Raw genomic sequence first — 12,112 nt, 5'->3', positions numbered from 1 at the left:
CTAAAAACTGTCCTGTCAATTTTGTCCTGCCACAGGAAGTTGACAGTGCAGACAATGTAAAGGGCAACCACAGTCGCACTTTACATTGTCTGCAGTGGTTAATTGGAAAGTGGGCTACCTGAATGTGCCCGTATTCCAATTCAAAAGAAATTAAGTTCATCTGGCCAATACTGCAGTACTGGCCGGGGTGAACTTCACAGACAGCGGCCGTGTCACAGAGCGACCACTGTCTTACAGCATATGAACCTGGCCTAAATGTGTGTGTGCTTTCTTCATTATGCATTGCATTGAAGTCAATTAAATCGTGGCCTTTTATCTTTTTTTTTACGTGTGAACATAGCCTAAGCTGGGTTCATTCACACTACGTATATTTCAGTCAGTATTGTGGTTCTCATTTTGCAACCAAAACCAGGAGTGGATTGAAAACACAGAAAGGCTCTGTTCACACAATGTTGTAATTGAGTGGATGGCCGCCATATAACAGTAAATAAACGCCATTATTTCAATATAACAGCCGTTGTTCTAAAATAACAGCAAATATTTGCCATTATATGGCGGCCATCCACTCAATTTCATCATTGTGTGAACAGAGCCTTTCTGTGTTTTCAATCCACTCCTGGTTTTGGTTGCAATAAGAGGACCACAATACTGACTGAAATATACGTAGTGTGAACCCAGTTAGTAAAGGTGCAAATCTTCCTATTACACTTCTTCCTCTGTAGCTTCCACTCCCGGCTTTGGTTTACACATACTGATGCAACATATTGAGCCAAATCTTGCTGTGTAAAACCATATATATATATATATATATATATATATATATATATATATATATATATACATACAGTATACACACTGGGAGGGCTTAAAACAAATTTCTCTATAGAACCCCATTCCCAGGCAGAGGCCAAAAGGAGGTCTTCAAAGGATTTCAGCCTTTGGTCTAGAACAGACCGTGGCAAAATACGGCCCACTGTTTCTGCCCCGCTGCTGTTATTTTTAGCGCGCTTATTGCCAACTGTCAGTATCCTGCTGCTCTCTTCATTGTCATAGGCTGTGGGTACTTCGTGCCCGCAGCCTATTAGCAGCCAGGACGTGATCTCTCCAGCAGGCGCAATGATATGTCGTCATCATGCCTGCTGGAGGATCCATCTGGCTGAAGACACTGGAGCCAGAATATGGAGGGACCTGCTCCATTTCTGCAATAGGTGAGTATCACGTGTTTGTTTTTTTATGTTTGGGCACAACAGGGGGCATTATCACTGTGGCTGAGTGTCAGTGTACAGCAGGGAGCATTATTACTATGGGTGGGGGCTGTAAACAGTGGGCAATATTACTGTGGAGGGCTTTACAAAACGGGCATTATTACTGTGGGTGAGGGGCTGAACACAACAGGGGGCGTTATTACTATGGGGGGGGGGGGTGCATAGCAGGGGGATTATTACTATAGATGAGGAAGTGCATAGCAGGGCATTGTTACTGTGGGTGGGTAGGGGTACTGTACACAACAGGGGATCATTATTACTATGGCTGGGTGGGGACATAGCAAGGGCCATTATTACTATATGAGGGGTTATAGAAGGGGAAAAGGGAAAGTGACGTCTCAGATCAAAGAAGTCTGGCCCTCGAGAACCATTTCAATTTCTCCTGTGGCCCTGTGGGAAAATGAATAACCCAACCCTGGTATAGAACAATACAGTGCAGGAAATCCCTAAGGGCATAGCCAGCCAAAAATATATGTGGGGTGATAAGGTTACCTTTTGTTTTGTCAAACACTCCCCAGGATAGATTGGTTCCAGATTTGGAGTTAGCAGCTGCAGTTCTGCTTAAAGTGACTGTACCACCAGGCCCAGGCTGAAGCACTGGAGGCGGGCCAACCCACCCTTAGTGGGAGGAAACCCTATCCCCTCTATGATAGGGTTCCATTGATTCTAATGGAGTCACGTCATGGAGGGGCTGGGGTTTCTTCCCTCTAAGGGTGGGTCGGCCCGCCTCCAGTGGGCCTGGCGGTACAGTCACTTTAAGGGTACAAACACACACACCGCATACGCAGCGTATTTACTGCTGCGATACGCAGCAGATTACCTCTAAATAACTGAACACAGCATCAGATCTGCACCATCAAATCTGCTGCGTATACGGTGTGTGTGTTTGTACCCTAAAACTTAAAATCACAGACAACTGCTGTACATATCAGTAACATAATGCGCAGTGTTTTCACATGAAATACATAAACTTTCAATACAGGCGGGGTTTCAAGTCACAAAACACATACATGTCACACTCTAATAGGTCAATCCATAGATAGTCAGCAGTTTCCTGTCTTGCGCAGTAAAGCTGGCACAACCTGTTGTTTACCATATATTGTTTATATAATAGTGTCTCTTTCTTCCATCTGTATTGTGGCTGCGATGTAAGTTCAAGGAGCTGTGCTCATTGGCCTCCTGCCAGCATTACTTTCCTTCTTCCAGACCATCTTTCTGTCACACTCTGATCATCTTCTAATTCAGAGGCCTGTATATATAGGTGTAGACCCTCAGGTACGGTGTAAGCAGGTAAAATCACATCACCTAGCCTTATCAGGAGGTGCACTGCAGGGTTCATTATTACTAGGTGGTGCACAGCAGGGGACATTTCCTTATGTTGGGATGCACAGTAGGCAGCATTTTAGCACATGAGGGTGCACAGCAGGGACATTATTACTATGGTGGGCACAGCAGGGCAAATTTTACTATGTGGGGTGCACAAGAGGGTTCCTATTTTTCAGGGGTTGCACAGTAGAGAGCAGCATTACTATGGGGGCCACAGCAGGGGGCATTTTACTATGTGGCTGTGCACTTCAGGAGACTTTTTTTTTCTATGTGGAGGGGCAAAGTAGGGGACCTATTAGTATGTGGAAGTGCATCAGGGGCATTAATATTAGGGGGGAGGCACAGCAGTGAGCATTTTTATTATATAGGGGCTCTGCAGGAGATTCTGCATACAGGTGGCAACCCACATACCTACTCACTTTACTGCACACAACACCAAATAGCTGCTGTTTGTGGCGCTGTAGGAGGGAAAATAAGAGAAGGAAGTTGCTGGAAAAGTGCACAGCCTAAGACATTTGTCTGGCAGGTTCTGAGGAGATGAATTGTAGCTGGAAGAAATCATCATGGAGGCCTGGGACAGATGGAGGGGAAAAGGGAAAGTGACGCCTCAGATCAAAGACACTCCCAGACACACACACCCGCCTCACCACCATTTTAATTTCTCATGTGGCCCCAAATTACCCACTCCAGGTCAAGAACAATACAGTGCAGAAAATCCCTAAGGGCATAGTATACAATACTAGGGATGAGCGAACTTTTGAAAAGTTCGGTTCGATCCCCCGAAATTTCCTGAAGTTCGGGTTCTGACGAACCGAAAACGAACCTTGCAATAACGGCTGAATAATTGCAGCTACAATAGTGGGAGTGTGATAGGGTATAGTTTTGTGTAGTTGCAGTTGCTATTACAATGAAAAAAGTGGAAGTGCAAAAATAGTGGAAAAAAAAAATAGCCGGCAAATCGCCAATAATGCCGATCCGACTCCCCTAATGGTTAATATATTTAATTAATAGAACATATTTTCATTGTAATAAAGTCACTTTCGTTGTTCAATAATTTAATTAAAACGATTCCATCATTGTGCAAATAAATATATATAAATAAATGTATATTTATATATATATTTATTTTTTTACAGTATATTTAATTGCACAAGTATGGATTCGTTTAAATTAAATTATTGAACAAAATTAATTTTATTACAACGAAAATGTGTTTTATTAATTAAATATTAATTATTACAGGAAGCTCTTTTAAAGCCGTTAATTCATATACCCGGTAAAAAGAGCTCACTGTAATAATTAATACTTTAATTAAAACATCAAATGTTTCTTCTAATTATGTTATCACAATTGCATTATTAGAGGAAACATTTTGAATCATATGCGCGCTGAGCTGATCAGCTGATCGGCTCAGCGCACATATAATTAGCGGGTCCGCAGCACAGTGACTTCATTGTGCTGCAAACCAGCAAAGAGGACACATGGGGGTGAGTATACAGCTCTCCCCACCCCCTCCCCTGCACTGCACCCCTCCCAGCAAGGAAGGGGGGGTCACTCTTGCACCCCTCCCAGCAAGGAAGGGGGGCCAATGTTGACGCTCCGGGACCACTGGCACCCGGCTCTTCCCAGTACCCCTGGTGGCATTGGGTACTGGGGTAATAATGGGGGGGGGGTTAGTGTTAGCCATTTTATACCGGCTAACACTAGGCCCCGACTTAGTAATGGATTCCGTCTATTAGACGGCTTCCACTACTAAGTCTATAAAGTAAAGAAATAAAGACAAGACACAAGTAAAAAAATTTTTATTCAAATAAAAACACCCCCACACCCCTCATTGACCATTTTATTTTTAAAAATCCAAACAACCGCTAGTCATCCGACGTAATCCACAGGATACCGATATCTGAAAAACAAAAAGGGAGAAACACACAAAAAACACACAAACAGGAGCACAACACCCATCATTGTGAGCGATGTTGTGCACCTTACAGTATGCAGCATCTTTACAGATCGCTGCTTACAGTGTGGCACCCAAGGGGTTAATGGAGGATGCATTGCATCCCCCTTAACCCTTTGGGTGCCATACTAAACAATCTGGCCCCCAGGGGGTTAAGTAAGGGTCCCCACTTAACCCCTTGGGGGCCAGACTGTTGTCAGACTGCACCCATACCAGCAAGGAAGGGGTTAAGTGACCCCCCCTTCCTTGCTGGGAGGGGTGCAGTGCAGGGGAGGGGGGGGGCTTACTTACGCTCCCAGGTCTTCTTTCTTCTTTGCCTTTCTTCTATCTTCTTTCTTCTTTGCTGGAGCCGGCACACTGAGCTCAGTGTGTCAGCTCCGGATCGGGTAAATTTACACGGGCGGATCCGCAGCGGATACCGCCCCTGTGAATTCCAATGTAATTACATACTGGCAGTGGGATTGTCATCAAGCTGCCAGTATGTAATTCCCGGCCCCATTGACCCCCCCGGAATAATACATTACCGGCAGCGCAATCCGGCCGCATCTGAGGCTCCCGGCTCCAGCGCAGCCAATCAGTGACTGCAGCGGGGCCGTGCACTGATTGGCTGCGCTGGAGCCGGGAGCCTCAGATGCGGCCGGATCGCGCTGCCGGTAATGTATTTTGGGGGGGGGTTAATGGGGCCGGGAATTACATACTGGCAGCGGGATGACAATCCCGCTGCCAGTATGTAATTACATTGGAATTCACAGGGGCGGTATCCGCTGCGGATCCGCCCGTGTGAATTTACCCGATCCGGAGCTGACACACTGAGCTCAGTGTGCCGGCTCCAGCAAAGAAGAAAGAAGACCTGGGAGCGTGAGTAACACCCCCCCCCCCCCTCCCCTGCTCTGCACCCCTCCCAGCAAGGCAGGGGGGGTCACTTAACCCCTTCCTTGCTGGTATAGGTGCAGTGTGACAACAGTCTGGCCCCCAAGGGGTTAAGTGGGGACCCTTACTTAACCCCCTGGGGGCCAGATTGTTCAGTATGGCACCCAAAGGGTTAAGGGGGATGCAATGCATCCTCCCTTAACCCCTTGGGTGCCACACTGTAAGCAGCGATCTGTAAAGATGCTGCATACTGTAAGGTGCACAACACCGCTCACAATGATGGGTGTTGTGCTCCTGTTTGTTTGTTTTTTGTGTGTTTCTCCGTTTTTGTTTTTCAGATATCGGTATCCTGTGGATTACGTCGGATTCGGAGGACTACGTCGATGACCAGTGGTTGTTTGGATTTTTAAAAATAAAATGGTCAATGAGGGGTGTGGGGGTGTTTTTATTTGAATAAAAAAAATTTTCACTTGTGTCTTGTCTTTATTTCTTTACTTTATAGACTTAGTAGTGGAAGCCGTCTAATAGACGGAATCCATTACTAAGTTGGGGCCTAGTGTTAGCCGGTATAAAATGGCTAACACTAACTCCCTATTATTACCCCAGTACCCAATGCCACCAGGGGTACTGGGAAGAGTCGGGTGCCAGTGGTCCCGAAGCGTCAAAATTGGCGCTCCTGGACCGGGCGGCAGCAGACTGGTAAGATTTAGGCTGAGGAGGGCCTAAACCAATGGCTCTTCCCACCCTGGTGTTACCAGGCTGCTGTTGCTTGGTTTTTAACCCGGCTGGTTATGAAAATAGGGGGGACCCTATGCGTTTTTTTTTATTATTATTTATTTATTTAAAAAAAAAAAAAAAAAGTAGGGTTCCCCCTATTTTCATAACCAGCCGGGTTATGTAAGGGAGAAACACACAAAAAACACACAAACAGGAGCACAACACCCATCATTTACAGATCGCTGCTTAGTCTGGCCCCCAAGGGGTTAAGGGAGGATGCATTGCATCCCCCTTAACCCCTTGGGGGCCAGACTGATGTCAGACTGCACCCTTCCCAGCAAGGAAGGGGTTAAGTGACCCCCCCCTTCCTTGCTGGGAGGGGTGCAGTGCAGGGGAGGGGGTGGGGAGAGCTGTATACTCACCCCCATGTGTCCTCTTCGCTGGTCCGCAGCACAATGAAGTCACTGTGCTGCGGACCCGCTAATTATATGTGCGATCAGCCAATCAGCTGAGCGCACATATGATTCAAAATGTTTCTTCTAATAATGCAATTGTGATAGCATAATTAGAAGAAACATTTGATGTTTTAATTAAAGTAAAGTATTGATTATTACAGAGAGCTCTTTTTACCAGGTATATGAATTAACGGCTTTAAAAGAGCTTCCTGTAATAGTTAATATTGAATTAATAAAAGACATTTTCGTTGTAATAAAATTAATTTCGTTGTTCAATAATTTAATTTAAACAAATCCATACTTGTGCAATTAAATATACTGTAAAAAATAAATATATATATAAATATACATTTATTTATATATATATTTATTTTAACAGTATATTTAATTGCACAATGATGGAATCGTTTTAATTAAATTATTGAACAATGAAAGGGACTTTATTAAAACGAAAATATGTTCTATTAATTAAATATATTAACCATTAGAGGCATCGGCATTACTGCAGAGGATCGCTAACCCTGTAATGCCGATTCCTCTAATACTGTTTCCCTGCTTTCCCAGATGCATCCAGAGGTGTTTGCATCACTTTTTAAAGATGTCTTTGATTCTATTTGTTATTGTTATTTTAACCAGATTCGTTACGAACTTTCTCAAAGTTCGGAACGAATCTGGTTTGTTACGGTTCGGTTCGCTCATCCCTATACAATACCTCTAATAGTTTATTGTATTCATCCAATTCCACTTTTTGATGCTTTGTGCCATATTACAGTTTACTAAGAATGGTATTTTTACTAAAATATTAGGACCTGAAATTATATTTTTATAAATCATTTAAATAGGTTTATCCCTGAACATGCTAGACATTGGGTATGGAAAGAAAAAACTTCAAGGCAAATAAAGTTATTTTATTGCCTTTTCATGTAGTCACTGATATCATCCAAGAATATGAGTGGTCCCTTTCAGTATTCATTCAGTCTTTGTGGATTACGCTTCTAACCCATGTATCTCAAATTCCACATCCACAATTGCTTTCCCAAATCTGGACAAGGATGAAAGTCACTTTGTGGATAATCCAATTATTTGGAATAAATTATGACTGTTATTAAATGGTTTCCTAGTGGTTAGACTACTGGGATTGACAGGCTGCCAATAGAGCGCTATGTACATTCCATGGAGGATCTGGCCCCTATCTCATTACAAATCAAGACGGCTCTGACAAGGGTTCACTCCCGTCTTTTGTGAAACAAGAGAACAAAGTTGTTGCTGCTACTTGTGAAAAATCGACAGTTTTCAAAATATATTTATAGACGCAAGTCTGGATTTGGCATTATAGGTTTTGTTCAGTGGATGCTCTGAAGACGTACATTGTATCTATGTAACATTTGTGCAATTCCTATTACCAGTATTAAAGGGGTACTCTTGATGTTTTTTTCTTTACTTAAAATAAAGTATATATATATATATATATATATATATATATATATATATATATATATATACACACACACACACACAGTGGTACCTCGGTTCTCAAACTGCTTGGAACTCAAACTATATTTTCAAGGAAAGTTTGCTTTGGTTCTCAAACTCTTGCTCGGTTCTCAAACACTTTTCGGGCCCCCAGTCTTGAAGTACTCGGTATCTAAACGTTTTTGCGAGTGTGGATGGTGGGTTGTACCTGGTGAATTTAGCACTGGTGAGTCTTCACATACAGTACAGTATATGACTGCTGGAGTGCATATACAGTACAGTAGTAGTACAGGCAGTGCACCACCATCTCCCATCTGTTACAGTGCTGGGATTGGGGGGACTCTATACAGTAATGGATGAGTGAGGAGTTGGTGACTACTGTACTATAATTGCTGGTCTTGTTAAATGTTTCTTGTGTAAAATGTCCTGTACAGTATAGCGCTGCTCTGTTCTGTACTGTAGAGAATTAACTGGGCGCTTTTCAATGTAATTTATGGGTACTGTAGGTAATTATTGGCGAGTACTGGAACCAATTAAAAACATTTACATTATTCCCTATGGGAAGACACTGCTCGGTTCTCAAACTGCCTTCCGGAACCAATTTAGTTTGAAAACTGAGGTACCATTGTAGATTATATATTATATATACACACTCACCTCACTCCCTCAGAGGTCCCTCTCTAAATGCTCTGGTCGCTGTTTCTGAGATGGGACTAGTTTCAGCAGTGATAGCCAGCTCAGCCAGTTACTGGCTGTAGCATTGTGCTGTAATCATCTGCAGTCAAGGGAGAGGCAAAAGGCTCTTCCAACTGCAAGAGCTATCCACATCCCTTTGCTGTCTAAAATCACCCTGGCTCATGCTGAAACTGCGCAAGTGGATCCAACAGGAGACAGTAGTCCTTCCTTTGCTCTTAAATCCTCTCTTAGGGTATGTGCACACTACGGAATCTCGACGGAACGCCTGCTGCACGCGTCTCCGCTGCTCCCATAGGTTTTATTCTATGGTTTGGCAGATTCTGCCATCCACCCGAAGAATGACTGGGTTCATTCTTTGGGCAGATAGTGGAATCTGGCAAACCATAGAATCAAGCTTATGGTAGCAGCAGAGATGTGCACATCCGCAAGTGGGTGCAAGCTGTGGAATCCTCGTTATATTGGGGGCAATGCCCTTATGCCTATAGATATCCTGCGGACTAAAAATTAACTTTTAATCAATTATAATTAAAATATACGATGAAAAAAACAATTGTGTGCTCAATCTAAATAGTGAGGGAGTTTAAAATGGCTGTGGTGTATAAATCTTTTGGGTGACATATATTTCTTCCACATGTATATGACAAATCACTAGAGGCAAACCAACGGTTAACACAGGTAGCACCACGGCCGTTGGTGCTTAGACTGATGAACTTGCGTTCTATCGACTTTTACTTTGCCTTAGAGATGAGTGATAAGCAAGACACACTCATCCCTCTAACCTCTAACTATGGTTGCCTATAATTAGTGATACAGTCTAAGCTGGATACTGATTCCCTTAAATGGGGCTGAAGCCAGTACGCTCAGCAGTGCGATTTAGTATACGCACAGTGGACCCGATCTACACCATACAGCTCAATTAAAATCACTATCTGCCTGTAACCTTACATGTTTCGCTGATCTCATCAGCTTTCTCAAAGAATTGGCAATCTAACCCGTTGTCCGTAAACACTAGCTTTTTATAGGGGCAAGAGAGCAGAGAGAGGAGTGGCCAAACCACCCACTTCTCGCTCGTTAGCCAATCAATGGGTCACAGACCCAGGTGGCTCGGCAAACCCATCACACCATCACAAAGCATGTGATCCTCCATATAGAGCTAAATGAATGGAAAAACACTAGTCCTTTTCTGCGCATGTCCGGCCACTTTGATTTTTTAGTGGTGCGGAGCTGGAGGAACTGCGCATGTCATAAGTCTTAGACCAAAAGAGAACCACATGTACTTAGTGCGCATGTCATTGGACTTAGTTTTTCTCAAAATCTGCCACTGCGCATATCTTAATGCTTTAGCTCATCTTGGCAGAGTAAATGCGCATGTCATTGGACTTATTCTACAGGAGCCTGCATATACTGAGGTACGCATGTCACTGGACTTAGACTTTTCTTCCGATTTTATCGGTTGCGCGTGAGTATGGATGTTCTTGAATGCGCATGTCACTGGACTTAAGTTTTATTTCGATTCTGGTTATGTGTAAGTATAGGTATAGCGTCCAGAGAATTAATTGGGTTTTCACTGCGCATGACAAAGGACTTAGGGTTCATTTCACTGATAACATAGGGATGTAGGGCCAATGGATCTGGACCATTTTCATGCTTGTGATGACGGGTTTGAGATCTCCATTGACTCACTTGAAACAATAACTGGTACTCTAGATTATAGTTCTTAACACAGGTATCTTTTATTTTTATTTTTATATCTATATTAATGTTTGCCCTTATATGTATATGATTCATGAATTAATATTATTCTCCATCTATGTAACCTTAATTATATGTCCCTGAATAGATTAACTCGAAATCATATTTTCGGGTACAGGAGATATCATAGTTATACATATACATATATATATACATCCAAATTTATCATTTAATAGAGGAAGGAAGAATTTTTCGATGTTTGTGATGGGTCTCTCTGCCCCCGTGTCCCCAATGGCTTTTATATGATGTTCTTATTGTGAACTTATGTTTTTAACTATTGGGTTAGAATGATTGAGTTACAAATTTTTAATATTATTTTTATTGTTATTATTATACAAACGGAGCAAAAGCAAATCCCTCGTTAAGGCCATGGGGGGCCAGGGTTCCTAGTTTATGGATCCATTCTGCTTCTACCTGGAGAAGCTTCATATCCAGATTTCCCTTTCTCGGTCCGAGTTTCACTATCTGGATTCCATAAATTTTGATGCACTTGATATTACCTGCATGATGGCTATTTATATGTCTTGCCACACTTGTTTCAACATTGTGTCTCACATTACTAATGTGTGAACCTAACCTTTTTCTTATTTGTTGTGTTGTTTTTCCGATATATACTAGGTCGCAGGGGCATTTTATCGCATATATAACGTTGCAAGTCTGACAGTTGATAAAATCGCGTATCAAATAGCTTTTTTGGTCTTTGGGGTTTACAAATTCCTTGGTTTTTGGGAAATACTGACAAAAAGTACAAGTTCCACATGGGTAGGATCCCTTAATATTAGACCTCAACCAGGTTGACGGTGGGGTCTCTGATGGTGTGAAGTGACTGTGCACTATTAGGTCTCTAAGATTTTTTCCCCTCCTGTAGGTGATGCTAGGTGTCACTGTTATTACATCCTTCAGGTCGGGATCTGATGTTAGTAAGGGCCAATACTTGCCCAGAACTTGTTTAACTTTCCAATGAGCCGCATCATAAGTCCCTATGCAGCGTATAATTCTCTTGTCATTTTTTGTCATTGTTTGTGCGGATGATTTAAGAAGATCAGATCTCGGGGTATTTTTTGCTCTATTATATGCCTTGTGTAGGACTCTTTTTGGATAGCCCCTTTCAGTAAATCTCCTCAGGAGTTCCAGACTTTCTTTTTCAAAATCTTGATCATTTGAGCAATTGCGCTTTGCCCTTAAATATTGACCGACTGGGATACCTTTCCTTAGGGGGGCCGGATGGTGACTGTTCCAGAGTAGGAAGCTATTAGTTGATGTTTTTTTCCTAAAAATGTTTGTTGTAATGCTCCCTTCGTCGTTAATTTGAATAGTAAGATCCAGAAAATTAATTTGTGATTCATGTATTTCAGAGGTGAAAGATAGACCCAAGGTATTTTTGTTAAGGATCTTTACAAATTCATGGAAGGCTACTTCTGTGCCATCCCAAAGGATGAACACGTCATCTATATACCTATTCCAAGTCACCACGTGTTCGGTATGTATTTCTAATGCGTCGGTAAAAACGTGTTCAGACTCCCACCACCCAAGAAATAAATTTGCATAAGTAGGTGCGCAAACCGTGCCCATCGCTGTGCCAGTGATCTGTAAATAATATT

Source organism: Dendropsophus ebraccatus, chromosome 5 (assembly GCF_027789765.1).
Source record: "Dendropsophus ebraccatus isolate aDenEbr1 chromosome 5, aDenEbr1.pat, whole genome shotgun sequence".
Lineage (NCBI taxonomy): Eukaryota > Metazoa > Chordata > Amphibia > Anura > Hylidae > Dendropsophus > Dendropsophus ebraccatus.
Note: the sequence above shows the minus strand (reverse complement) of the source record.